This window comes from Lichenostomus cassidix, chromosome 11 (genome assembly GCF_008360975.1).
Source record: "Lichenostomus cassidix isolate B80296 chromosome 11, HeHo_3.0, whole genome shotgun sequence".
In the NCBI taxonomy this organism is placed as follows: Eukaryota; Metazoa; Chordata; class Aves; order Passeriformes; family Meliphagidae; genus Lichenostomus; species Lichenostomus cassidix.
Window position 1 is genome coordinate 11,060,488 of NC_139492.1, and position 12,671 is coordinate 11,073,158.

Below are 12,671 nucleotides of genomic sequence, written 5' to 3' on the forward strand. Positions count from 1 at the left end.
TCTTTCCTTCAGTGCTCTTTGTTATCTGATTATGTTGAATACAATTCTGTATATTACTGACTTCCAATTCTGTTACATACTAAACAGAGCCATTAGGAATCCTGTTTATAATGGTGCCATTAAAAATGATGTGCTGTCAAGAATATCTTATAATGACAGTAGAGAATGTGTGTTTTCAAAGATATTTAATGACTATATGGTTTTAAACTGCAATGGAACATTTTTAATGGATTCCAATATAATGAATCAATAGTGTATTGCTTGACTTAGTTACATTATATTCTGTTTTCTGTAGAACTGTACAGTTTGCTCTGGAATATTTTTTTCCCTATTCCAACCTTTGGCCTTTTTTCAGGTTTTGATTTTAGGTAAGTATTTATCTGAAAGATTGTTTTTTGGGTGATGTTTATTTAACTAGATTTATTACATGATTAAGTAGGTACAATACAAAATGCTTCTAATGTGTAATTTTAATTCTAGGTGAAAGAAAACACTAGAAAACCCATGAGCTCTTTAAAAGGAGAACTTTGCCAGTAGTCATTAGGATTTCAAATGATTCCCAGCACAACAGAAGTACTGTGATTGCATGGAACAAAACAAGAGGGAATCTTGTTTCTACAACCAGCAAAGAAACAGTGACTGCAGAAGACAGTCTGAGGTGGGGAAAACCTAGATAGGTCTGTGACTGTGGAATTTAAAAGCAATGAGGAAAAGAAGATATCCAAGACTGCTGTTCCACCCCCAAGGTACTGCTGGAGGCTTTCTGATCTAAGTGATTACTTTTGACTTTTGCATAATGAGACAAAGTATTACAGAAGCTTTTTCTCTCCCTTTCTTTTTCCAACCATTTACAGCTGAAAGAGAGTGTGGCCATCAGGTAGCAGGACAAGAGGTAAAATATAATAATGATTATTTTGGGACTGACTAGTCAAATAAGTTTGCTAAGCTTCACATTAGAATTATTTTTATGCTGTCATGTGTCTGTTCTTTGACAGTCTGGCAGCAAACTTTCACCAACACTGGTATTCAGCTTGAATTTCATGTAACATCTTAGGTCCAATGGCTTTGGGTTGTTTATTTTCCAATTTTCTTCATAGTTTCCTGATACAGAGCCCATTTTTTTGGGTTTTGTGTGCAGAGAACTTAGGGTTTTAATGAAAATTGTCTTGTGATGCATTATCTCTCTGCTGCCTTTAGTGGTCCCTGAGAAAAAAATGCAAGTGATTATTTTTTCTTTTTCTGTATCTATTTTCTTTTTTAGCAAATGGGTTGCAGGATAAGCACTTGTCTTATTTATAGGCATTTATATGGACATTTTTTGCAAAAGTACCTCTGCACTTGGCAAACACAAATTAATTTTCATATGGCATGTACAGAATCAGTGCCTTTCATTAGTGATAAACTAAGATACAGTAAGCTAAACCAAGTTGTGAATACAGTCGGTCTTAGACCACAATGATGATTTCTAATCCTGTTTCAGTCACATTATCATTTTCAATGTCCTAATGAGAAGAAAACAATTTTTAGAGCCCATGAGCCTATGACTTTAGAAATTTTCCTGTAGCTTTCTCTTTTTTAAAAAAGAACATGCTTTTGGAGCTCTTCAGAAGTGAAACTTTTTTAGTTTTTGTACTCTTAGCTCTATACATTTTCAAGGTGTGTCAGATTAGGTCGTGATATATATCACAGAGCCTAACTGAAATAATTCTTCAGTATTTTTAGTAGGACGATCTTCTGAGAGGAGAAAATTTGTTAAAATTTGCTGACAAGAGCAAGATTCGGCCATATGGCCTAAAAGGCAAGATAAAAATTAAGCAATGTGTACATATTCTCCATTTAATTAAGAGCAAACAAATCCTGCTTGAATTAATCTTTTTTATTTTCACCTTAATTGAAGGATATCAAGCCTCTATTTGAAGAATGATTTTTAGATAATAAACTTTTATTTCTACTTTATAGTAGTATATCTAAATGAAAACCAATTGAAAGCTTAAGAAAATGAGAAAAAAAAAATGCTCTATTATTCTAGGTCACTGTTTTAAGATTAGTACAGTTCCATTGGAAATTTAGAAGGAAGTTGATAAAAGGAGATGCATCTCTTTATGGCCTTTCTCTCTGTCCATAGCTTCTGAGGTTTGCTGTGTCCACCAGTCTTGTGTTGGTTAGACTTGTGCCCTTTTTCCTGGAGTTTTCCATATCATTGCTTCTCCCAGAACAATTATTTTGTATAATTATTACCAAACTCTCATGTGGAGTGAAGTGAGTTTATAAGAGGCGTATTAATACAATTCATTTTTGTCTCAACCCAAGTTAGGAGTGAATATGTAAATTAATATTCTGGACCAGCCATGAGGGTAAGGACCTTTTAAATGGGAGCAATATGTGTGAACAGCTGCAGGTGTTTATCACTTCATTGTCATGTGTTTTTCCTCTTACAGGATAAGACACAGGTTGTTGACTGGAGTATAATTGACACTATTTAATTGCAGAAGTTGTGTTATGATTATACATGTCCCAGAAATGCTCTGTAGTTAATGACAATCATGCACTCTGACCCATATGATTTTTTCTCTTCTTTGTTTAAAAAAAATCTAATTACAAAAACACATTAAATATCATGCAAAATAAAAGATTAGAATCCAAATTAACATTAGGCTATTAGCCTAAAGCTACTAATGCAGTGGCTGAACTTTGCATAAGGATTTTAATAGAGCTTTGACTACCTCTATCATGAATCTTTTACATTAAATTTACATTAAACACATTATTAAGCAAAGTAATAATCCTGTGACATAATTCTGATTAATAATGTGAAGTATTGCACAATGAACTTGGAGTGAAAGTTCATGCTTTTTGTTTTGATTATCATTATAGGAGACACATCAGGTTTGTTTATTCGTGGCATTCTCTATTTACCTACAACTATGACCTAGATTTCAAATGCACACATTTTCATTGGTTTGTTAAAAAAACCCCTCCAAATATTATAGAATCTTCCTATATTTAAAATATTTCGTTAAGACTCTTACATTTCTCAGTTCTTTCAACAATATTGTATTCAGAATATCACTTTGTATCATTTCTAATTGGTGCATTTTCAAAAGTAACAGGAGCCACCCACACGAAAGGTCAGATTTTCAAAGCAGCTCAGCACCTGAAAGCTTCCCTAAATGAGCCTTGAAAAGGATTCTAACACCAAATGACAAATATGTGGCAGACATTTTTTCCATACAACCTTTCATTCCAGATACACAAAATATCCATTTGTGAGTGGAGCATCGCTCATTAGTCTCATGATAGGAACAATGGACTAATGCTTTTCAGGGCTCTAGGTTAGGACTGGAGATTTATATCCTTTGATAATAATAAATGAATATTGGAAATTAACCTAGCTTTATGCAATTGTAAGTAAAAGCCATCATGGTACAAGTCTCAAAAAAACCCCCAGCCTAATGGATTTTAAGAGGTTAGGAAACACTGAGCTGCATAACAATAGTATGGTAACTGGGTGCCTCCTAATGAGATACATAAACAGACAGCGAATGTTGCAGGAAACCTCTGCTGAAAGCAGGGCTCATAAATTTCAGCCCTGTGGGGATTAGGATGACTCCCTGCAACTCAGATACAATCACCTAGAGACAGATTTATGGCTTAAAACACTTGTTTGAAAGTAGATACTGAAGTCTTTGAAAGATAAAGCGTGGCTGAGATTGTCTGTGCTGCAAATGTATGTTGGAAAGCTGAGAACCCAGTCCTGTGTGAGGGACTCCTCAAGGGGATCACAGGACAAATCTGTAGGATTTTAGCAGACCCCATCCAAGATGGCTGGAATTCTGCCCTTGCACAAAGCAAGCTGCAGGCTGGGGAATGTAGTGGGCAGAAGTATAGGGTGAGGTGTTAGCAGATGAAGGAATTCTTGTCTTAGATTTAAATGCCTAGATTTTATTTTAGCTCTTGTCCTCATCTGGGCCTGGTACACTGAGATGAAATGGGTCACAAACATATCCAAGATATGTATCACCAGAGGGCAGTGCTAAACTGGGAACTAAAATTTTATTTTGATGTGTAATTCATGCGTATGGAAAAAGGCTGCTTTTGTTCTGCTTCAAATATTGCTATTTAAAAATATATTTTATTGAAACTAGTGTGTGTCTGATTTAGGAGCAATGAGGAACATGAGGATTTTAATTGGTGCGAGGAAAAGAATGGTAAAGCATTACTTGTTGGAGTTCAGAAAAGAGATTTTGCTCTGAATTGCTCAGACCCTGAAACATATTTTGTTAGTTCTTCTTAAGAACATGGCAAGATTCAAATTATTGGACATATTCTGTGCTTAACCTCTTCAGAATGCCTGGTTCTCTCTTTTAGGTGGTGGGAAAAGTCATATTCTGTCCTGTGCTACTCCTCCAAGGAAATTAGAGTCCTTCCTCAGGAGCTGTGGCCTGTGTCACGTACAGAGTCATGGCACACAAAGAGTTACTGCCATTTGCATAAAAATGCCAGTAAAGTGCAAACGCTGCTTCATTAATATGAATGAAGTTCACAGGATATTTACAAATTACACAAAGGCCCCCATTTAAAAATATATATATTTGATGCAAGTCACACACGGTGTGTATGTGAAGCAGTTTCTGATACTGGCATAACATGGCGTGACAATAAGTAAATAATAATGGTTGTCTTCATCTTCATTGAGGCAGGAACTTGGATTGGGCACTGACAGTAACAGATGTAGCTGTGGATATTAGTTGAAATGAACTCCAGTGTAGTATATCACAGTAATAGGCTTTGTCAATATGAAGCATGCTGGAAAAGCAGGGACTTAAATCTGCATGAGGAAGTGGAAAAGGGTCAGATTGAAAAGGATGTGTCTCCGGTGGTGATGTGAGGCTTCTGCCTTTCCAGGGAGCGTGATGCTCTGTACACAGGGAATAATGAGAGGATGAAACATTAGAAGTATTTTATTAATAAAAAGACTGGTTTCTCATTAGTCTGTGATAATGAGAAACATACTGTGTCTATGGAAATAGGAATCAAAACTGTGTTCTAGCACACAGTACAATCATATAAAATTATATCAGACATTAAAAATTCCTCATGATAGAACATGCACAAGTAAATCTAAAGAGCCTTATGCATGAAAAATGATTCTTATCTTTCTTTTGCACTTGTGAGTCACCTATATGACAATATATTGCATGATGAGCTGAGTGAAATATAAAATCTTTCTGAGGATATTATGCATTAATCATTAATTTTTATGCTATAAAAACTAGAGTATTACAGCTAAGTTGGAAAATGAACTACATCAACTTCACTTAAAGCTTAAAGGCATGTATTTTAAAATACTGCAATCTAATTCAAGAATGCAGTGCTCTGGTATCAGCAGATATTTGGCTTCACAGAAATGATCTCATCTTTTCATGAAGAATTACATTCCTAACCAATCCCACAGATTAAGACAATATCATGAGGACTGGGCCATTTTTTACACTTTAATTACTATCATAAACCTGAATATCAAGCTACAATTTTATAACTATTCAGGTTGTTTACTTATATGATGTGAAGAATGAGAATTTGGAGAGTTGGGTGGTCTGTGTTTTATTTTAATAAGAGGTAAAGCTATATTTTTCTATGGATTAAGTCCAACACAGAGAGAACTGTCAGTGTGAAAACAATAGAATTTATCTCCACTGATGTAGCTTGACATATGAACAAGAGCCTGAATTGTTGCCATGGCAATAAATGTGTAGGACTTATGCATGCATTTTCTGCTATAGGATTTTGATTAATGGCATTGACTAAATAGTCTGAAGTAGAAGAAACACTGCAGCAGGCCCCAGAATAGAGATGGCCTGCAATGGGTATGCACACCCTACTGTACACTTTTACTGGTAAAACAAACTGGTTGAAGTCGGAGTTGTCAAGTCTCCAAGTAAAATATGAATTGAGGATTTAGCACTTACGTTTAGTGTGAGAACTCAAAATGAAAAGACAGTTTCTTGAAAAATGAACTGTTAGAACACTTTTCTATTTTCATATACGGTATTTCTTCTTTTGGGTTGAATGGTTTGAATGACAAAAATAATCCTTTTCCAACTTTAGTGGCTGTGGGCTTCAATACAGGTTTTGATTCAAAAGACAATAAAGTATCTAGCTCTGATTCATTCATTAAGGTATTGAAGCAGTGGGAGAGGAAAGGGTCAGTGCTCCTACTGAGCCAAGGCCTTCATTGGGTGTAGGGAAAAGTGGTTTTCTGGGACTGGGGCAAGATGCAGAGCAGCCTGTGGGAGGTGGTTTTATTAAGAGAATAGTCAGAACTTACCAGAAAGGCCCCTAAATAACACACCCTTTGAATCCAAGTAGATCTGATTGAAAATAATAAACCTACAGCTTTAGCTGTGTTTGTGTGGCTGTGTATACCTGGCTGTAGTGTGTTTGCAATGCTAAATATATTTATTGTGGAAGAAATGTGAAGTCCTAAATAGTGTTTTGCAAGCTGTACTTGCACTGATTTTTCAGTGAATTCCGGAGCAATATGATTACTAATTGTGTGTATATGTGTGATTTAAAAAGAAGTTAGGGAACTCTGCAAACAATTCTAAACAATTCAAAAAAATAAAAAAAAGTGCCAAAAATCCTTCTCATGTAGAATATGAAGATGCTTCTTTTGTACATGATTTTAAGTACATTTTATTCCCATATCTGTTCATTATAAGAGCTATTTGTGTTTAATCAAGGGTTCAGCTTTTCTCCAGCTCATATTCTATTCCTAATCAACCCTGTCAAAGAATCAGGCTGCTGAATTTGTGATGTTGCTATCATTTCTATGGTAATAGGATAGTTGATGAGCACAGTGTTATTGCTTCATTGTAGGATGAGGGGAAAAAAGTCTGGACTGTGTGGGAGGCAGTTAGCAGGGACACAAGTGACTGTAGTTGGAGAAAACAGAAACACAGGAAATGATGGCCAATTAAAAGCATTTTTGTGAAAGGATTCCCTTCCAATTTGCCTCAATTTGAAACTTCCTCTTATTTTATAAGCTCACCAATACCTTAAGAATTGTATCAGAAATACTAATTAATAAGTATGTTTCAGTGCTTTTGCCATTATACATTATGTTATGGTCTTGATTTGTGTTTCAGTAATTGCTCACTGCAGACTTTTAAGACAAGAAGATATTGTGTTAGAGTTTTAAAAACCTGATTCTGTTTACCTGCTCCTCATGCTCCCAGCCTTACTGGCATAATCTACCTTACATTGGCACATTCGTTTCTCCAGTAGGACATGGCAGGGGTGATGGAATGTGTTCCTTCTGGACCAGACACTTTCTTGGGCTTCTGAAAGGGGGAAGTGAGGGAGCCTCAGGTTGATTTTCATGCATTCCAAACCTGGAAGCAGAGGGGGAGAAGTTTTAACGTGAGACCACCATATTTGTCCCTGGATCTCTCAAATGAATAATGCTGCTCTTTTTGGCTCCCATGCCATCTGCTGCTGAGTAGCACATCACAGGTCTGCCTTCTTTTCCACACCTCTTCCAAAGCAAGGAAGAAGGAAAGGCATGCAAAAACAACCCAGAGAGCTTATTTTAAGGATAAGAATGTTTAATTTCATTGGCTTGTGCTTTTGGAAGTGTTAGGATATCTGGTCCATTACCGTGTAACTCCTCGGTTTCTGGCACCTGCCATGACTTTCAAAGCTCCATCTCAGGTCATGATTCACAGGGTCCAGCTCTTCCTTTCCTGTACCACAAACCTCTGCCCAAGGTGTGCTTCAGCTGTGCTGTTCTCAGGGTAGGAACAGCACATCCCTGGAAAAAGGATTCCAACCCAAGTAACTGTATCTGGTGCATTAAATAGCTGTGGTATGTACCAGCCAGAGGGAATACAAAGCCATACAGCTGCTGCTGATGTTCATACTAAAGACCTAACCAGCAAAAGTCCAGAAGACACTGTTTTACCTTCACCTGATCATGAAATGGGTCAGTTCTGTGTGAGGAAACTCATCGAAATCCATTTGAACTTAGGTACAAAGCAAAAGTCAAAATAGCTATTCTGTAGGCATTTATAACTTCATAGCAATGGGAGGACTCTTCATGGTGCTTATCAATATCTCTCTCTCTATATATAGATGTATATATACTGGGTAATGTATAGAAAAGCCTTAAAATAATTTTCTCCTTCATCTCCCTTGGACTTTTGAAGGGGAACTCTAATGCAAGCCCACTGTAGGACAGAGGGCACTGTCTGTCAAGACTGGAGATAGCACAGCACATTCATGGCTTTGGCAGGTTATCACCTTAATAAGAGGAATGTCAGAGACCTTCCAGCTCTCATGCAAGAAGAAAGACCAGGCCAATTATCCTGATTCAGCCTCAAAAATAATGGTCTTGAATCAAATTCCAAAGCCTGCTAATGGACCCTGGAAGTGAATGAGAAGCTGAGGAGTTAGTGAACCATTGTCATTGTACATTGGCCCTTGCACTCCCTGGCCAGCAATAGCTACTGTGATCAACACTCTGGTTCTCAAATAAATATCCTCTCCATATTGCATAGATTAGCTCAATTTTTCTGACCTCTGTTGTCAGATGAGAAGCAGGAGCAGGAATTCAAATGACAATGGGAAAAACCCCCATGTTGTGAGAGTGAAATTAAGCAAAAATCCCTTCTTCAAATGCTATACTGAAGTTGCATTACAAATTTTCCTAGTTTTAAATATATTTCTGGATAATTTTAGAGGCCATCTTGCTAATCTGATATAGGAGGATGGAGCCAGGCTCTTCTTTGTGATGCCAAGCAATAGAACAAGAAGCAACAGGCACAAACTCTTGAGTGGGAAGTTCCACTGAATTATGAAGAACTTTACTGTGCAGTGACCAAGCACTGGAACAGATTGTCCAGAGAGGCTGTGGAGTTTCCCTCACTGGAGATAATAATCCAGAGCAATCCTATGCTATATGCTCAACACCATCTAAAATTCATAGCTGTGAGGTCCATATCTCTCAAAAACCTAAATATGGAATAGGGAGTTAGGCCTCCAATCAAACAAATCACTCACTGGCAAAATCAGTACCCTAAAATTTTGGTGAAATTGGATTTAGGTAACCACCTACATACTAATAGACAGAAACTTGTAGATTTGACTGTTTGGCATTCTTATATAGGTTTCTATGAATACACAGCTTGGTGGGTAGAAAGAGAAACAGAAAAATGATTAAAAAACAATGAAGAGTAAACTGGGGAATATTTTAAAGAAATTTATCCTTTGATGCTAATTTTCTGTTTGTATAATCAAGAAAACAGGATGAGAAAATAGAAATGTGTGATATGTGCTAGTGCATAGGATTATTTTTCTATTTTTTTCATCATTAAAATAGGTTGCTGATAGGCTGTCAATTTTCCTGGGAGAGAGCTTCCTGTGAAAGTATTTCTTTTCTGAAGCCAAGAAAATATATGCTGGAAAATTACCTTGTTTATCTCTACTGATGATGTCTGCCTAGTGAAAATGTTTTTAATTGCCCTTGCCTTCCAGAGAAGCAGTTCTTATTATATCACATTATCATGTAATCTTCCAGGGCCTATAATGTGACATATGGGTTTATTAGTGGGTAACATCTGAAGTGACACAGTTTTAACTATACATAGATCTAGTCAAGATGCCTGCAGCCTTCAGGATCAACAGAGATGATCGGTTTGAGAACTAATGATTCCTATTTTTAAAACATACACAGCTATCCTCAATAGTGTTCACCCTTTGGTGTGGTCTTTTATCCCACTAAATCAAGTAAAATGATAAATTACATATAGTAATCACATATAGTGTAAATTTTATACTGCAATGGGTTTTAATACTAGATTTTTCTATTTAAGGAAGTACCTTTGATCCAGTCTCACCAAACAAAAGAGTCCGCCTTAAAAAAAAGAAAAAAGAAAAAAAAAAAAGCTGTTTCATTTTATATTGGAAAAATACAATGTGACATCTGGAGAATAAATTGTTCAGTCAGCCAGAAATACGCCTTGTAAAAATTGCTTAGGTTTCTGTAACAAGATTATTTACTGCGACTGTTCACCTATAATACAGCACACTTCTGAAATGGACCTTTTATGAAACACATCAAGCACTGTGGAAATGTATTCAGTGCATTAATCTACAACACTACACACTTTACAACACTTTTAGAACAGATTTTGAAACTCAGATCATCTAATGAGACAGAAAGTTTTTTCTTTATATTCATTCCAGTCACGTTTTACTCTAAGCCCTCAGGGTATTTAACATAACACAATAGTTTTTTTTTTTTTAGAAAATACAGACAAACAAAATGTATTACTTTTCAGATCACTAGTGATCTTGGACTGTTCTCTGTGCATATTTCCACTGCCTGTACAGAAGGCAAATATTGTGTCTGTCTTTTGCTCTAGAGTTTTATAAATATTTGAGCACTTCAAGGCATGTCAGTTTCTAATCATAGTTTTGTGTAATTAATAGCAACATCTTGATTATGGTCAAACTGAAGCCAAAGAAAGGGCCTGATGAAGAGAGAGTGGCATTGATTTGTTTTGGCTCTAGGTGTCTCAAGTGAAGTAACATTGAAGAATCAAAGCAATAAAAAGGGTGAATTTCTGTCTTTTTTAAGGCCCTAGATATGCAAGGAGGTGCATATGTTCTGCAACAAGGTGATTTCTAGGTCTGAATACAATCATAAGATGGGATGAAAGTTTATTCAGGAAATATCCTGATGTAGCAATGAAAAATTAATTTTAGTGATATCTGTGAATAGCTAATATCTAAATCCCAAGAAAAGTGGCATTAATCTAACATTTTTGCCTGTAAGATAGTTTACAGTGAAGTTGCAGGAATATAGGAGGGAAGTAAATTCTTGACATGTGATTCAGAAATTCCTGCATTCAAATTGTGAGATAGGTACTGAGTCAGTCAGCAGCAGAAAATGATGGTCACAAAAGCAGGAATCTTTCAGTTTCTAGAGACAGACGGCAATCTTTAATTGCTGTCTTGCCTGAAAGTATGAAGAGTGTTCTCTTGAGTGGTAAAAACATTACATAAATCACATGTTGGCATGCTTGACTCAAACATTGGCACTGTCATGCTCTGGCAAGTCAGGTTGTCCCAAACCAAGGGGTTTTTTTTCTCAAGAAGTCCATTATAAAAATGAGAATCAAGATCATAAAATGTCTTAACTGTCAATTGTCATTAAAGATGTAGGTGGTAAAAGAAACCAGCTGAAGAAAAAATGCAGCGTAAAAGCTGAAGTTATATATAAAAATGTACTTATTTTTCACTTTAGAGTCTCCTCTGTTCAGGCAGCATGGTTTATATGAGAGTCTCAGCATAGGTAAATTACAGGTTTACCTTCAGGTTTTGGGGTAAGCATTCAAGCCTGCCCACATTTTCTACCAGTTCAAGTTGCTTATTATGAATACAAGTCTGAAATGCCCACCAATTTTATAGCATAGGATATTAACTTGGAAATTGCAACTCTGGATTGCAATTCCTTTCAATGCTTTATACCAAGATATTACATTTCCTTTGTTGCAAGATAATAGTACCATATGGAGAAGGCTAACATTCACTGACTGGAGGAAATGACCACTCCTTGAATTCTTAGTTTCTGCCACTGACTCAGGGATTGATCTGAGAACTTGAGTTTCATCTTGGTAGTCTAATATCTATTTTCTTTATGGATTCTACAGTATTTTGCATATATAAACTGTTGTGTTAGTGGTTTTGTTTTTATTTATATAAAAATAAACCTTTATTAAGTAACTGAAGTACTTTATACAAGCATGGAGTAATTGAGAGATGTTATCTGCCAGAAATTGCTACCTGTCATTTTGCTTTCAAAGATATTTCTTCTTGTTTCTTCTGTGTCTTGCCACTTAAAAATTAAATCATTCCAAGATTGAGAAGTATTATTTTTCAGAAGCCTTCTGATGTTGTCATTTTTGTATCTTCAGATGTGCAATTTTTGCAATGCTCCGCATTTCCTGCAGATTTCATTCTTCACAGAATGATTCATGTAATTTTCTGGAAGCAGTGTCTACTGTATGTTTACTTCTTCAGCCACCAGAATATCCATGCATCAGAAGTCATACTGTTTCCTGTAATAACCTCTGGTTTCTTTGTTCTTAGAAATATCATAATTTATCTCAAGTGTTGTTGCAATGTTCTTTTTATTTTCCACCTTTATTTTGCTTGATTGCTTTTACACTCCACTCCATTTTGCAGTACTGGTGCTTTATTTGTCTTCTTTTTTTAGCTTTGATTATGTTTTTGTTTCATGTCCTCAATTTTCTATATAAACAATGACTTTATTGTTAGCAGAGATATATATGGAGAACTTCAGCTTAGGCTGACATATACTGCAGGCAATTATGAATGGAAATGAAAAGCATATTATGTGCTACACAGTGCACATCCAAACAGACTGAATGATAAAGAAATAAATTATATAAAATAAAGCAGTTGCTTTACTCAATACCTGCTTTTATTGACAAGTAGCAAAGAGATAACTGAATCAATCAGGGAGAATAGTGCCACCTCTTCATGTAGAAGTTCATTACATCCCTTAACTTTCCAGATCAATTTTCCCCAAGGACTATTGTGTTCCTCAGCTTTTATGCCCCAAGTGGTTGGTGCTGCTGCTTTGT

The 12,671-nt window shown here is 36.0% G+C and overlaps 1 long non-coding RNA gene across 1 annotated transcript in view; it reads left to right on the forward strand.

The window, feature by feature from the left end:
* Positions 1-295: 295 nt before the first annotated feature.
* Positions 296-12,671, forward strand: part of LOC146432303 (uncharacterized) — a 29,288-nt gene continuing 16,912 nt past the window's right edge. The window contains exons 1-2 of the long non-coding RNA XR_014854411.1: positions 296-368; positions 481-746. This is a non-coding gene — a long non-coding RNA (uncharacterized LOC146432303). The remainder of the gene's footprint in view (positions 369-480; positions 747-12,671) is intronic.